Source organism: Corvus brachyrhynchos, unplaced genomic scaffold (genome assembly GCF_000691975.1).
Source record: "Corvus brachyrhynchos isolate BGI_N302 unplaced genomic scaffold, ASM69197v1 scaffold69, whole genome shotgun sequence".
Classification (NCBI taxonomy): domain Eukaryota; kingdom Metazoa; phylum Chordata; class Aves; order Passeriformes; family Corvidae; genus Corvus; species Corvus brachyrhynchos.
The window spans coordinates 5,845,362-5,859,596 of NW_008240228.1; positions in this window are offsets into that span (position 1 = coordinate 5,845,362).

Consider the following 14,235-nt stretch of genomic DNA (forward strand, 5'->3'; position numbering starts at 1 on the left):
TAAAAATATTTCTGTTCAGACTTTCCCTTCTGTCTCGGAGGAATAAAACGTTTTCCAATGAGGCTGAATTTCCTTTTGTGTGATGCCTTCAACTAGAGAGGCACCATTCTCTCAGGCGCCAGAGACAAAAGATTAAAAAAAAAAATAAATCTTTCATGTCTAATTTCAGTTTAACTTCTGTTATTGACTCCCAGTCCCTGGCTCTATAGCAGGATTTCCTTTGCCTTCTGAAGCAAGAGTAAACTCAAGTATTAAACAAAACCTTCTGTTTAAAAAGAAAACAATTTAACTTTTCATGTGTAAATGTACACATTTGTTCTAGAAATTTAAACTTGATCTATAATCTCTAACACATCTATCCAAAAAATCATGCTGAATAAAACTGAGGTCTTTCCCCCTTTTTTTGACAATACGATAAATAAATTCAAAACAAGAGACAGCTGTGCACACACAGTGCAAGAGTCACAGCAGAGGAAGAGTTAATACAGAAAAGCTGATTTTCTGTTCATTTTCTGTGCCCGAGTTCTTCTCTCATGTTTCAATATCTATATTGCACTATGACTTCACAGAGATCAGAAAGCCCTTGCAGACACTGGTCCCCGAGTCACAGGCAGGCGGGGGGCGCACAAGCAGGACATGCTGAGACACCCCCTGCCCCAACAGCACAGAGTGTGTTACAAAGTCAACCCTCAGATCTAGCAGCGAGAAGAGAGGACACAAAACAAAAAGTGAGACAATTCAGACAGAAAAGATAAGCTGAGGACACAGCACAGCCTCGATCTATAGCTGATCTCATGCCCTCAGCACTGCTGGAAGCTCTGGCTGGAGCACAGCAGACTTACATAGACCAGTCCCAGTTTCATTTACTTTGAAATGAAAGGCACTGCTGGCAGAGGCTCAACACACAGCCAAGAGCTCAGGAGCAAGTTAAAGCCAGCTGAGGTACCCCAGGTGACAGACAAGGCCCCTTACACACACTCAGATGTGGGTGCTGAGCTCCTTCCAGCCGTGCCAAGAGCTCTCCATGCCTTGGCAGGGATTTGGGCACAAAAGCAGCAGATCACAGAGGGACGGATCTGCTGAAGTGGCCAGCGAGATCTGCAGCCACCATCAGTCACTGGAGCTGCGGTGCTGCTAAGTCTGTTAAAGGAAGTATGAAATCATACCCAATTACTTCATTCTGAAAGTTGCAAATATCACTGTTTGTGTGAGAATCATTACAATACACTCTTTATATAAATCTTTTTTACAATAATATTTTATGTACCGAGGATCAGAAGTATGCAGAAAGAGGTTTAAAATGCGGGAGCAGATGACTAGAGAAACTTGTCCTCTTTGTTCTTGCCAGAACGATGCTCCAAATTTCCCAGGAAATACATTGCCTTATAAAGCACAAGTACTACTTTCAAGTGAGCTTAAAATCCCACCAGGGCTCACCAGACACACAACACCAGGAGAAACTCCTGAAAGATTTCCAGCATAATTTTTCCTCACAGTGTTGGATGTAAAGCCCATTTCTGACAGCATCTGTGCAGGTGTGGAGCCCCATTCTCACACCCTCATCCACAATGTGGCAACTCTAACAGAGTGCTTAAATTCCTGCAGAAGCCACATGACAACAGCCCAACACATTCTCCAGGGCACAAGTCTGGTGTTGTTCCATAAATCACCTTTTTGGTTTAGGTAGCAAGAATCCAGAGGCAAGGCCCCAGCACTGCACAGCCCCAAGAGCAAGGGCATTTCAGGTGCTGAATATGGGCATATGGCATTAAAAAAGGAGTAACTTCTGGCTGTATAATTATAAACTGCATCATTATGCATGTGCACAAGCAAAGGAGAGGACAAAATGAGGTCACCCAGGAAACTTTGATGCTGGCATTTCTTCACCTCCAAGTGCCTGACTTTGCAGCTTTAATAATATTCTTTTCATGAAGGGGTTTTGTTTAATTTATATATAGATTATGGGTTGCTGTCTATTGGCAGACACCCACAGTATTGGCTGGATGCAGTTTAAAATAGCAAACCTTCCCTCTGTTGGAAACACCTGTTTTAGCCAGAAGACCATTTCATTGCAGGTGTTACACTCTGAATGAAATAGGAGCCTATTTTGATTCTGTGATCTGCCCAGGGACAACAGCATCATTTAATATATCCATCAAAAATTACTAACTTGATCATTACGGAATGGGGAATGGTGCATCTGACCTTTCTTTTACAACATCATTGCAGACTTTTAACAGGTTTCTCAAAAGTTATTGTTATTAACATGAATATTACAGGAATAAAATCAGCCCCTTACAGTCAGTTATCACAGTGCTTAAACAAAACTGATATCTGCAAACAGCCTGCTGAGGTATCAAGAACTCTCTTGTTCCTAAAGGAAAGCTTAGATGGAGACAAATCTATTGACTGGTAGAGATAATGGTAAAGATGTCACTGGAGTTAATCAACTGTTTTAAATGGGACAGAACTTTACAGCATGGCCCTGTGGTTAAACGGGCACAAGCTGACCTTTTGCATCTGCCATGCCTGGTTTGTGTGTGATGGATGCTGGCTCTGAGGTGCAGGGCACCGGCCTGTCCCGCATGCTGTGAGCCTGCAGCGATTATCCTCTGAGGTCCTGCAGCCACATATTAGAGTTAATGTCACATTTACTGCCAAGGTTAGCAAGCAACACAAGGGAAAAAAGTCCTAAGCCACTGTGAACTGAATTTTTTTTGAAGATGCCCCCTTTTAATTCTAATTTCTAAATTAGGAGTGAATAAACTCTTTGGTCATTCAGAAGGAAGGACAAAACCTCAGTCACATCCACCTCTGTTAGTTTGCTATTAATCTTTCTTTGGTGCTCCAGTGGGTCTCACATCTGCTGTGTATATTTTATTTTTTAGTCACTGGAGGAAAAACTACAGTAGTGGGTCTGGAAAAGGCCTGGTCACTTCCGGAAGAGGTGCAACACACACAGCAGGGATCAGCAGTTCTCCTTGCAGCACATCCCAGTCCCTGGTTAAAAGCCCAGCCCCAGGTTCCAAACAAGTGTTTGTGCTTTGGCCTTTCCTGGGAAGAAAGGGGGGGAAGTTTTGATGGTGTGCAGAATTTTGTTATAATAGCCTCCCACTTCTCATGGTCCCAGTGAAGAGTTATCAGAGCCCTGAGTGCCCTCTGAGGGGCCACTGCTCCTCTTTACTCCATTCCAGGTGCTAAATGCCACCTTGTGAGCTACAGCACCATTTACAGAAATCAATGTAGAATTAAGTTACTAAGCATGTGAAATTGGCTACAAATAGCAAAGGCATTCTTCCAGGGAGGATTCGCATTTTTTCTATCATGCCATGGTTTCCAGCCATTATTGTTGTTTCTTAAATATAATTATATATAGTTGGTGCTAAACTGAGTTTACAGCCTGTTGTAATTCCGTGTTCTCATCTATTTTTCTGCCCCAGCAAGCCTAACCGCCAATAACAGGAAAAGTCCACCCCATTTACAAAGAGAAAATCATTATACTTGATTCTACCCATATAGCAACTTAAATACAATAAATTTTAATACTGGGCATTGCAAAAGGCACTTAGCTGTGTACTGTGCTGCCTCCACTGACTCTGGATATGCAATAACTGTGCAGTACAAGTCACTAAAGACTCCAAAAGCTACTGGAAATGGAGCATGTCTGGATCCGTGGGGCACCATGCCAATACTATGTGTTATCCAGCTTTTTACCTGGCAGTTGGCCAAACCCAATAAAACTAATTATCATGAGATGGTTTTTTACAAATGGAGGCACTGCAGTTAAAGACAATCTGAGTGCTGAGCTCTGTGCAACAGGCAAACACCACTGGCAATTTTTTTCCTCGTGGAGAATGAGGTGATTTGCTCCTGCTCACTCCAAAAGAGAAAGTCACAGCTCTGTTCTTTGGATCTGCTGCTCCTGGGAGACAGCAGCAGAGAGGACCTGACTATCACCACGATGATAAAGATGATTCTCTTGGTACACTGTACTGAAACACTTACTTGCAGATCCCTTTTCATTATATGCAATTTTTAGTTGCTTTTTGCAGATCATATCTTTTTCACACATCCTTCAATCTGCCACTTCTACAGAGTTTCATCCAGTCAGGTCCAACATACAGACACACATCACAGAGAATCCCACAGACTCCTTCAGCCCAGCACTGATGTAGAAGCTTTCTGAAAATCACCGTGCCAGAGCAGTCGGATTTCACATCAGAGATGATCATGTAACTCAGTCTCGCTTCCACTTGCTTTTCGCGCGTGGCAGAGGGCCGCCAGTGTGACACAGAGCTCCTGGCACAGGGAGCAGAGGTACAAGAAGAGCTGCTAAAGCAGCTCCAGTGCCTCCAGGCCAGGATTGTTTGCCACCACAGCTCATCCAGTCTCACATCCAGGATTCTGTTGGCACCAAAAAGCACTGTTGATATTTACTCTGATCCTCTGAAAAATTAGTGGGAAATGAAAAACCAACGAAGAACAAGAGGTCAGGGTGACAAAATTGGGAAGATATTTGATCAGGAGAATAAATCTGTCTCCTTCATAGGCAGTGATATTTGGGATGGCACTGAGCAGCTGTTTTCACAATTCCAGAAATTCTCTTTCTGGTCTGTGACTACAGACAACACCGTCACTGTTGGATACTCCCATCCCATCTCCCTAACTCACCTTTACACTACCAAACTGCATGTAGGACAGCAAAGCGGCTCCCTCAACTCCACTGGGCTGCCTCACCCTGTGCCTGAATCCAGCCACGTGCTCCAGAGCCTCCTGGCTTTGGGCTGCCCACTGCTCCCAACACGTATCCATACCTACGGCTTTTGGGGCAGAACACAACATTTGCTGTGGGAAAGGCAGCTGGAAGGCTTGGTACACTGAATCTATCATGTTGTTCTTTGAATTATTTGAGAATATTTACTGGGAGGTGCCAGCACAAGGCAGTTTTACACTCCTCCTCCTTAGCTGTCGCCCCTATCCTAATGGACCCCGCCCTGAGCCCTCCTGGGAATCTGTCAAAGACCTATCCTCTCCTGCCAAGACTAGTCTGGGAAACAGTGGCTGATAAAAGGCAAGAGGCATCACACCAAGTAAATGGCTCATTAATGACAGTGTTTAGCATAAGACACCAAAGGTCCTTCTCAAATGAGGGGATTTGTGTCTGACAATGTGTATCTGACTGTAGGGAGAGCAAAAAATAGCACAGTATAAGGAGGGACACACAGCAAGGCTCCCAGGGATGCTTCTGCTCAAGAAGGAATCTTTTCCTGGGAGTTTACAAAAGCCATTCTTTGTCTTGCCTGCTGCCCCATTTACTCTGCTCCGAACAGGTCACGAGAAGTCAGCTCAGAAAGCTCAGGTACAATTGAACACCACTTTCAATCCCCAGCCTCCAAAGGAGGGCAGGCACCCCACTGCCATGGACACCTTCAGAGCAGGGGACTCGGACCAGGATCTGCCACTTCTGTAAAGTTTCAAGGGCATTCCCTTCCTGCCAAAGAAGGTTGCCTGAGCAGATGACTGCACCATTTTGGAGCACTTCTCCCACTGCTGCGGGCACCTCTGCAGGCTGGGAGCACTTAGTCCAGAGCTTCCACCAAAGTCATATGCATTTTGAAACAGTGACTCTGCAGCCTTGGCCAAGGATTTCAGCTGCATTCCCTGAGCGTTATGCTCACTGTGCTAAAAATCACCTGCAAAGCAGTTCTTTCTGATATTTACTTTGTGAAATTAAAGTACAGGGAGGGGGGAAAAGAAATTGAAATTAGTGTCTTTCTGCTACCTCTTAGTTTGCATAAGCAGTCAATGGTAAATGTCAAATGCCAGCAGTGCATTAGAAAAGGATCACACTGAAAAATTCTGTCTTCAAGGCCAGAGCCCAAACCCCTCACCAGCCCCAAAACTGCTCTAGTTTCACACAACATCCTACATTAGGAGCATGTACACTAATGCCTAATTTAGCCATCACAGCCCCAGGAGCGTGGGAGTCAGAGAGACTCCAACAGCACATATGCAGAGGGTTCTCTCTATGCTAAATTTTAGGAAGTGCTCCCCTGCTTCAGACAGCTCTGCCCAGGTTCAAAGTAAGGAACATGGAATGTTGTGAGATCCGAGCTCATTAGAGGAGCAGGCGGAGATGTCTGCAGCTGAATAAGCAGGTTGCTTTGGGAATAACATGAAACAGATGTCCTGTCTTTGCACTCCCTGAACATTTTCCGCAAATAAATTGCAAGTTCAGGGTTTAAGGCTGAGTCTGTCATTTATCTCTTTAGCAACTCCTCTTCTGTTTTCTTCCAGGGCAGAAAATCTCTTCTGTAATAAGATGACCTTAGAAGCTAGAGAGCAAAATCTGCTTTTTGATTGAGCATGGGAAATGAAGGACTCCCTGCCAAATGAGTTTACTGGTATTTCAGGTAGAGAATACCAGGAGGTGCTCTGCACATGGTCCAGGTACTTAAAAACATTACACAGATAATGTACAACGGACTAAAGCAAGCAACAAAATTCTAAGACTTGCTAGCACAAAAAAATAGGACTTACAGGTCTACTGCCTTAACCCACAGTGATGTGTCTCTTCTGCCTGTGCTGCTGGGATAAACTTTCTTGTGTGCAATTCTCTTAATAATGAGCCTAACTCCAAACTGTGCAAAAGAAACTTCCAAAAATCTGCACAGAGGATTAGTTCAAGTCTCAAGACAAAGAGGCAATAATTCACCCACTCCATCAGCACTACCAGAAGCTAATGCAAAATAAATTCCATGGGAGTTTCCAAAAATGTCAGACAACAGTAATACCTTAGTGAGGCAGAGCATATTTTATGCATCCTGTTCGTTAGCTGAAAAGCCTGTCTGCATGACTCTTTTTTCTCATTTGAATTAATCACACTGTATATTAAGAAGAGACCCGCTGAGCTCCTTAATACATAAAGCATTTAAAAGATGTTATTAAAAAAGTTATTTTGGAAAATTGCAATTAAAAATCGACGTGTACACTTGCATTTATTGCTTCTCTTCCTGTCAGCCTGCATCAAGCAAGAGACACAGGAGTGTTTCCACAGCCAGAGGTTTGAGCCATGATAGGGATGTTTACAGGGAAGTAACAGTATTACAATATTACCCTTGTGAAAGGCTACACATCTTCCAACACAAGTTAGGTTTGCCGTAAGTAGATTTGTCAAAATATTTCATACAGATCCACTTTGATCTACCCCCCAGTTCCCAACCCAGGAACCCAGAAAATCCAGGCTCAGCCTAGTTCATAATTAGTGCCAACAACCTCAGACTGATGCTGTGCACAGAAGCTCCTCTATGTACAGCATCTCAGTTAGTCTGGAGCCTTAAATATTGTAAAAAGCCCTTTGCAAGGCAACACACCCAACTGTCTACCAGTGTACATCCCCTTATGTGACTTGAGTGTCATACTCAAAAGGAACTTCGACTTTTTGCTTTGGCCTTTAAAGGCAGACACTTCTAGCCTGAGATTCTCTTCCAGTTGATACAATAAATGCAGCCACTGCCAGTTTACCCCCATTTACTCCTGCATCAGAGAGCTCTTCTCCTTTCCTGATGTTCACCCTTAAACTATTTCTAGGCAACAGCCTAAAATGTCCAGCCAGCCCCTAAAGTGAGACTTGGGCAGTGATTTTTGTGTACAATACAAGTGTAATTTCTACATAAGGACTATCAACCTGCTACAATGACTAAGAGCAGGAGAATAGCAAAGTATGAATTCCTAACAAGTCTCATGAAATTTGTGAATCACAATAGCAAACAGGTCTCACTCGGACCCCCAGGGACAGCATTGGTAAAGGTTGACAGAAGGGCAGCAGCTCCAAGTACTAAATGAATAAAGTGGCACCCCCAACAGAATTTTTCTTCATTCATTACCAGTGCATTTTTAGAGTCACCACATAACCCTGCCCACCCTTCCACAGGGATACCGGTATCAAGTCATTCATCAGCAGAATATTGTCACTTTTTACAATATCACCCTTAAGTAGAAGAGCTCTCAATAGGACGGTGCTGGAGGTTATTGATTTTGAACCACTGACACAGCAGACAGCATCCCCTCAGCAGGAGAGATGCCCAAGGTCAAATGCCTTCTTAAATACACATTTGGCTACAGGAGTTTCATTAAGTTCAATAAACCATCAGGTATCAACTGGCAGCACTATTTATAAATAACCAGCCTGTGCAGTCCTAACCCCTTTTTTATTTAATGAAATTTGCTTCCTCTTGTCAGTGTCAGGTATTTTGAGTCGGCAAAATGCTGTGACCTCTCCTATGCTAAAAATGAAACTGTGTATGAAGACAGCCATAGAAGCCCAACACCAGCTCCTGGAAATAGCATGTATCTATTTAGGTAACATAAACAAGATGTCAAGTCTTCAGGAGCGTGAGCTGTTGAAGCAAGCACCAAACCCTCCCCAGATATTTGCACACCACAGAGAGGGAGTGAGGGAGCTCTTTCATTCAGCCTTCATTAAATAAATAATATATTATGCAAAAGCAAAATTTGTGTTATTGCAGCACTGACAACAACTCATTCTGAATTAAGACATTCAGGAATTGAAGCTCTCACTCTTTGTGCATTTCCTAAAGGGAAAGAATTTCCTAAAGGCAGGATTTCTTGCACAGGAGCTGTGATGTCCCAGAGCACTGTGGGCCCAGCCAGGTCAGGGCTGGGCCTCAGCAAAACTTCCCTTCTCCAAGCTCCAGTGCAGAGCTAACATCCCACTGTGCTCAAGCCCCCACACTCCCTTAGTTCAGCATTGCTTCCTCCTCCTTATCCCTGAACCAGCAGGAGCTTTATCCACCACAGGCTGGCAAAAACTCATTTTGAGTTAATGGTCCTTTATTTCCCTATGGAATTTCCTTACTCCTATTCTTTATGCCATGGTGGCAGAGGTAGGGATCCCTTTTCCTCTTTCTGAGCTAGTTTGCTCACCTGACCTTTAAATTCTCCTGCACCATCCATAAGACAGGGGTGGGGAATCACAACAAAAAAAAATCCAGGAAACATAAGCTCATCCCTTCAGGCCATTCTATATTTAGCAGCTCCCTGGTGTGCTGCTATGTTTCTAATTGTGTTGTCAGAATATATGCGGGAGAGGGAGCTGCTGTTTTACAGAAGAACAACCCTTCCTACCCAGGTGTGAAGCGTGGGATGTCAGCCGACCCAGAGCAGGAGCTTCCAAGGTCAAACGCAGCACCCAGACTCTGCTTTCCCTAAGGCCCTGCCTTGCTGTACTCGCCCTGGAAGCTGCGTGGGTTTGTTTCCGTGCACACCCCCCATTCTCACAGCAAGGGGTGCACTCCTGGTGTGTGTGTGTGTGTGTGTGTGTGTGTACACATTTGGCATCACTACATTGCATGGGGACACTTTGATTTGCAAGCGAGCAGCGTTCAGTGACACCACACTGTAATGGATATGGGGGATGGAGAGATAAGGAGTTATTACAAGGCAAGATTAAAACTCTTCAGTTGATCCACATGGATTTTATTTTTGCCATACTGCCTGCCTGATCATACATCTTCCCCCATTCCCACCCTGCTGCTGGGCAGGAGGGGGCATGGCTCAGCTGAGCCTGCGGAGTCGGGCATACATCCGTGGAGCAGAGGAAAAGCCGCCGGCAGCCTTGAGTGGTTACAAATTACAGACCTCTCACCAGGGGACCGGGCTGCAGCCAGGATCCAGCTTTTAGCGTGCCAAAGCCAAGCACAGCTAAATTACACTCTCAGGTGCTCTGCCAAACAGCCGCTGTGGCAGTCACGGTCTCCAGCAGGTCCTTGCCCGGAGCCACCGTGCACATCCACCCACAGTGCCCCAGGCATGGAGGGGCCAAACTGCTCCCTGCTCTCACACTTGGCCCAGGTTTAGCCCTGTCCACGCGTTAACAGCAAAAATCCCCTCGGGGAACAACAGACAAGAGCGGCACAGCGCAAGAACCCAGGGAGAGCTCCCACACCCGCACACTCAGCAGCCGCAGGTGCTGCAGGGCTGCCTTTGCCACTGCACCAGCACAGAAGTTCCTTTCTTTCCAGCCCAGATTAACCCAGGAGCAACTCCTGTGTGACCAAACAGTTCCCATCGCTCCCTGCTGACTGGAGGGCAGCAGATCATTGGAAAGCAGGAATTATTTTCAACCTTGTTAGCATTTGCCAAGCGTCATTTCAGCCCTAACATTATAGGTGTTTAATAGGGCCATACTGAAAGTCTTTGAACCTTGCAATCAATACAGCCGAGCTGCTGCACAAAATTTACCACTGATCTATTTCGCTTCATTAAATGTTAGTTTTACAAGCTTTGAAAATAGGCCTGTTTAAAATTGTTTAACAACCTGTGGCTGCATCATCAGCTCTAAATGGCCACGCAGCACTGACTGCAGGCTAACCCGCTAGTTAGTGATTTCTTGACCTACAGCAGTATCAAACTCGCTTTTTAAAACCCGTAACATGTTCAGCAATATTCCCTTTAAGCCCAAAGCACACTGATGCAACCACTTGGAGAAAGAGAGAGCACAGACAATAAAACTGAAACCCTGGACCCACCTTCTTTGAACACCCCAGCTCAGCAGTGGCCGAGCTGCCCACCCTACAGGCCCCAAGGAGGGACTCTTGAAAATTCTTCAAATACGACAGAGCAGCTCCCCTGGAGCAAGCAGGCACATGTCCTTAGCCACTTGGAGACCACACAATCCTGACGTGGACTAAGCCATACAGATTTGCAGCAATAATAACATGCACACCCCGAAAATTAATCATCAGTTCTGCTTTCTGGCTTCTCTTCCTTGATCCACTGAGTTAAGAGTGAAACACAAAACCTTGATTCCTGCTACACCAGGATGCCTGAGAGGATCTGTCAAGCCCTTAGTCCACAGGAAACACTCTGCATGGGATAAATTATGAGGGCTAATAGCAAACCATCACTCTGCTACCACTACTAACACCCAGTGTTACTTCTCTTCTGGGCAAGTGCAATATTTTAATGCAGATGGGTTTACATATTAGTATTTCCTCATTTCTATGGCTTGCATCGCCTACCTCTATATTTTCAATTCCACAGCCAACAGCTAGTAATGGATAAAAATATTGTACATCCATTACAGAGGAAAACAAACAAAAAAATTCCACGTCCGTCCATGATTCCTTTATGCTCTATTTAAAGGTTGCACTTTCCTCTTCATTTTTGTCTCCTGCAATTTATTAAGCCCTTTGCCAGGACAAAATTCATGGCAATTCTTGGAGTAGGTAAAAATTTATTTACGCAAACAACTGATAAAATTGCACAAGCCACCAGATAAGAATCAGCATTCTTGAAAATTTAAACACATATATATTTTTAAAGCATATCAGTAGCTGAGGAACTTTGTCACCTACCATGTGCAGACAGGCTGGGGCCTCCTTGCTTCTCCTGCCATCCGGGAGCTGCTTTTGGAAATGGAAACCTGCTGAAGTGCTTTGGAAATTGCTAATCACTGTTGCTTGCGCTGAGGGCTGCTGTGACAGTCCTGCACCACACGCGGGTGTGCTGCTCCCTTCAGCCTTCAGGGGGAGCGTTCCTGTTTGGGAATGGGGGCTCAGAGAATCAGGCCACATTTACAGCCTGAAAAAACAGCTCCCCCATTCACCAGGCAAATAATTGGACATGGCAAAAGCACAGAAAACATTTTTGCGTTGGTGCTCCACATGACAGAGCTGTGAGCTGGCCTAGGACCAAAACCTCCCAGATGCCACTACTGAGGTGCTACCCCTCAGCAATTACTCATTCCCCCGCCAACAAATGGGCATTGTTAAATTTTGAGGGAAACCACTTTTGGTTGCCATGACCTCCATGGCCAGGAGGGAGACACGTACACACAAATGTTGAGATTTGGAGGTTTGCACTGCACAGAGTGATCAAAACCACCCCGCAACACATCCCAGGGAGGTTCACAGCACCCACTACAGCAAAGGCCTTCAGAGTACTCTCCACTGTGCATTATCTCTCCCTCATCCACGGCTTTGCTTTGAGCCATGCCGACAGCAGAGGCTGGGATGTAGAATCTTGGACTTGGAGCTAAAGCACCACACGACGCAATGTTTATTGTCACTGTCTGCAGGAGAAATGCTGTTTCTCTGACAGACTGACATTCCTACACAAAACAAACACACCCCTACAGGATAAAAGGAGCGGGGAGCTGCTCCAGCCACAGCCCAGCATGACTTCACAAGGCCCAGCAGCCTCTGCCAACTTGCCTGGCACAGCCACAAAACCAACTCCAGCATCAAGGCAGGAAAGGAGAGGGACTGAAATCAGCTCTCAGCTGCAAAGTTTTATTCCTCTGAGCATCGACAAAACACAGATGGTCTTCTCTCTGAATGAAGACCATTTTGCACCTGGAAAACTCCAATCAGGAAGAGAAACCAGAAGGCAAAGGGGAGAAATCTGTTCATGCAAGCACTTTGCTTTGCAAACAGAGCTGTACCCCTCTAATCAGCAGCAAATGTTCCTGTGCACAGACGGAATATGTGCAAACCAAACTCTCAAAGAGATGAAGGCATTTCTTCACATCAATAAATATTTCACATTGATGTAAACAAAAAAAAACAACCCAAACAGACACCTGTTGGAATGTTTAAAATTGAGGAAAAATGTGTTAACAAAAATGGTGTTAATGAGGCTGTTTGGGATCTACCTTTCTTTTCCAAAATTATTTGAAAGTCTAGGGCTGAAGTCAGCAGCAGATTGGACGGACCTTCCCTCAGGAGCAGACTTCAAACAGCAGGAGTTTTCTGATCAGTGTTCCCAGGCTAAGGCCATCAAGCACTCCCAGATGCCTTCCAGTAGTACCACCACACCACATACTAACATAAACACTAAACTAAGACCAAATAAACCAAGCCTGCATTTTAGCCCCAGGCTCCACTAACTCAGAGTAAACCCCACGCAGAGTCACCCCTCTCTACCAACTTGCAAGGTGAAATTGATTTTTAAACCCTTTTAATCACTACATGTGACAATTTCCATGTAATTTACCCACTCCTCAGGAAATCGCAACAGACATGCCAAAACAAGAATAGAAAATACATCGTTTTGTGGTAATTTTCCAGTCATTTATACCCATGAAATCCCAGTTAACAGGACTGTGTCTGTAAAGCAGCAATAGAAACATGAAGGGATTTGGGCCTTTTTTAAGGTGAATATCTGGTAAACCAGCATTAATTTTCTGGTGGGTTGGAATATTGTACAGATCGCTCAAGTAATTGAAAACAGAATGAAAACTTGGGTTTGTGTGCAGTTATAGTTCAACACTGCAGTCATTTTTCCTGCCCTTTGGCCATCTTTATGTGTCTGAAAAGAATAAAAACTCAGAGGACACATCTGAGCAGAGAATTACTTTGGTCATACAGCTCTCTTCTAATACTATCCCTTAATTTATATAATTTCAGCTCCTTTTGTTCCAGCCACTGGAATTCTGAAGCTAGTAATATGTGAAATAGGAATTACAAATGTGCTATTTTAATAGGCAGTTTAACCAGAAACCTTTTTGGGAGCATATTTAATTACTCCTAGGGAAGAAAAAGAAAAAAGTCTGCCTAATATATCCTCCCCATCCAAATAGCACAGGGTAATTAGACTAAACATCTTTCCCTGTTCCAATCGCTCTGATTTATGGACTGTTTATATATTTTCTATGATGACAGAAAACTAAAATGCAGCAAATATGACTTAGAACCCGTTTCTTATAACATACATTCAGAAAGTGTTCCTCAGTCTTTGACATCAACAGCTGCTGAGTTACCCACGGGCAGAGGGGGAGGCAAAAATTATTTATGTAGATTCCATCCAGCCCAAGAAAAGTTCCCTCCCTCTATGACACAAAGGACTGGAAATCTCCAAATTCAACCTCTTTTTTTTTTTTTTTTTTCCCCCCTCCAGACTCTCCTAGATCAGTATTTTCGGTGTTTATGGCGAGTACCTGTGCTGGGGGTGAAGATCCGGCTCCGGCGGCGCTGTGAGGGGAGAGAGGGGGATTGCGAGGGGAGAATGGGGCCGTGAGGGGAGAGTGAGGGAAGTTGTGAGGGGAAAGAGAGGGGAGTTGTGAGGGGAGATAGAGAGGATGGGGCTGGGAAGGGAGTTGTGAGGGAAGATGGTGTCGTGAGGCGGGAAGACAGGAGTTGTGAGGGGAGAGGCGTGAGGGAAGGAGGGAGATGTCAGTGAAGTTGTGAGGGAAGGTGAGGCTCTGAGGGGGCT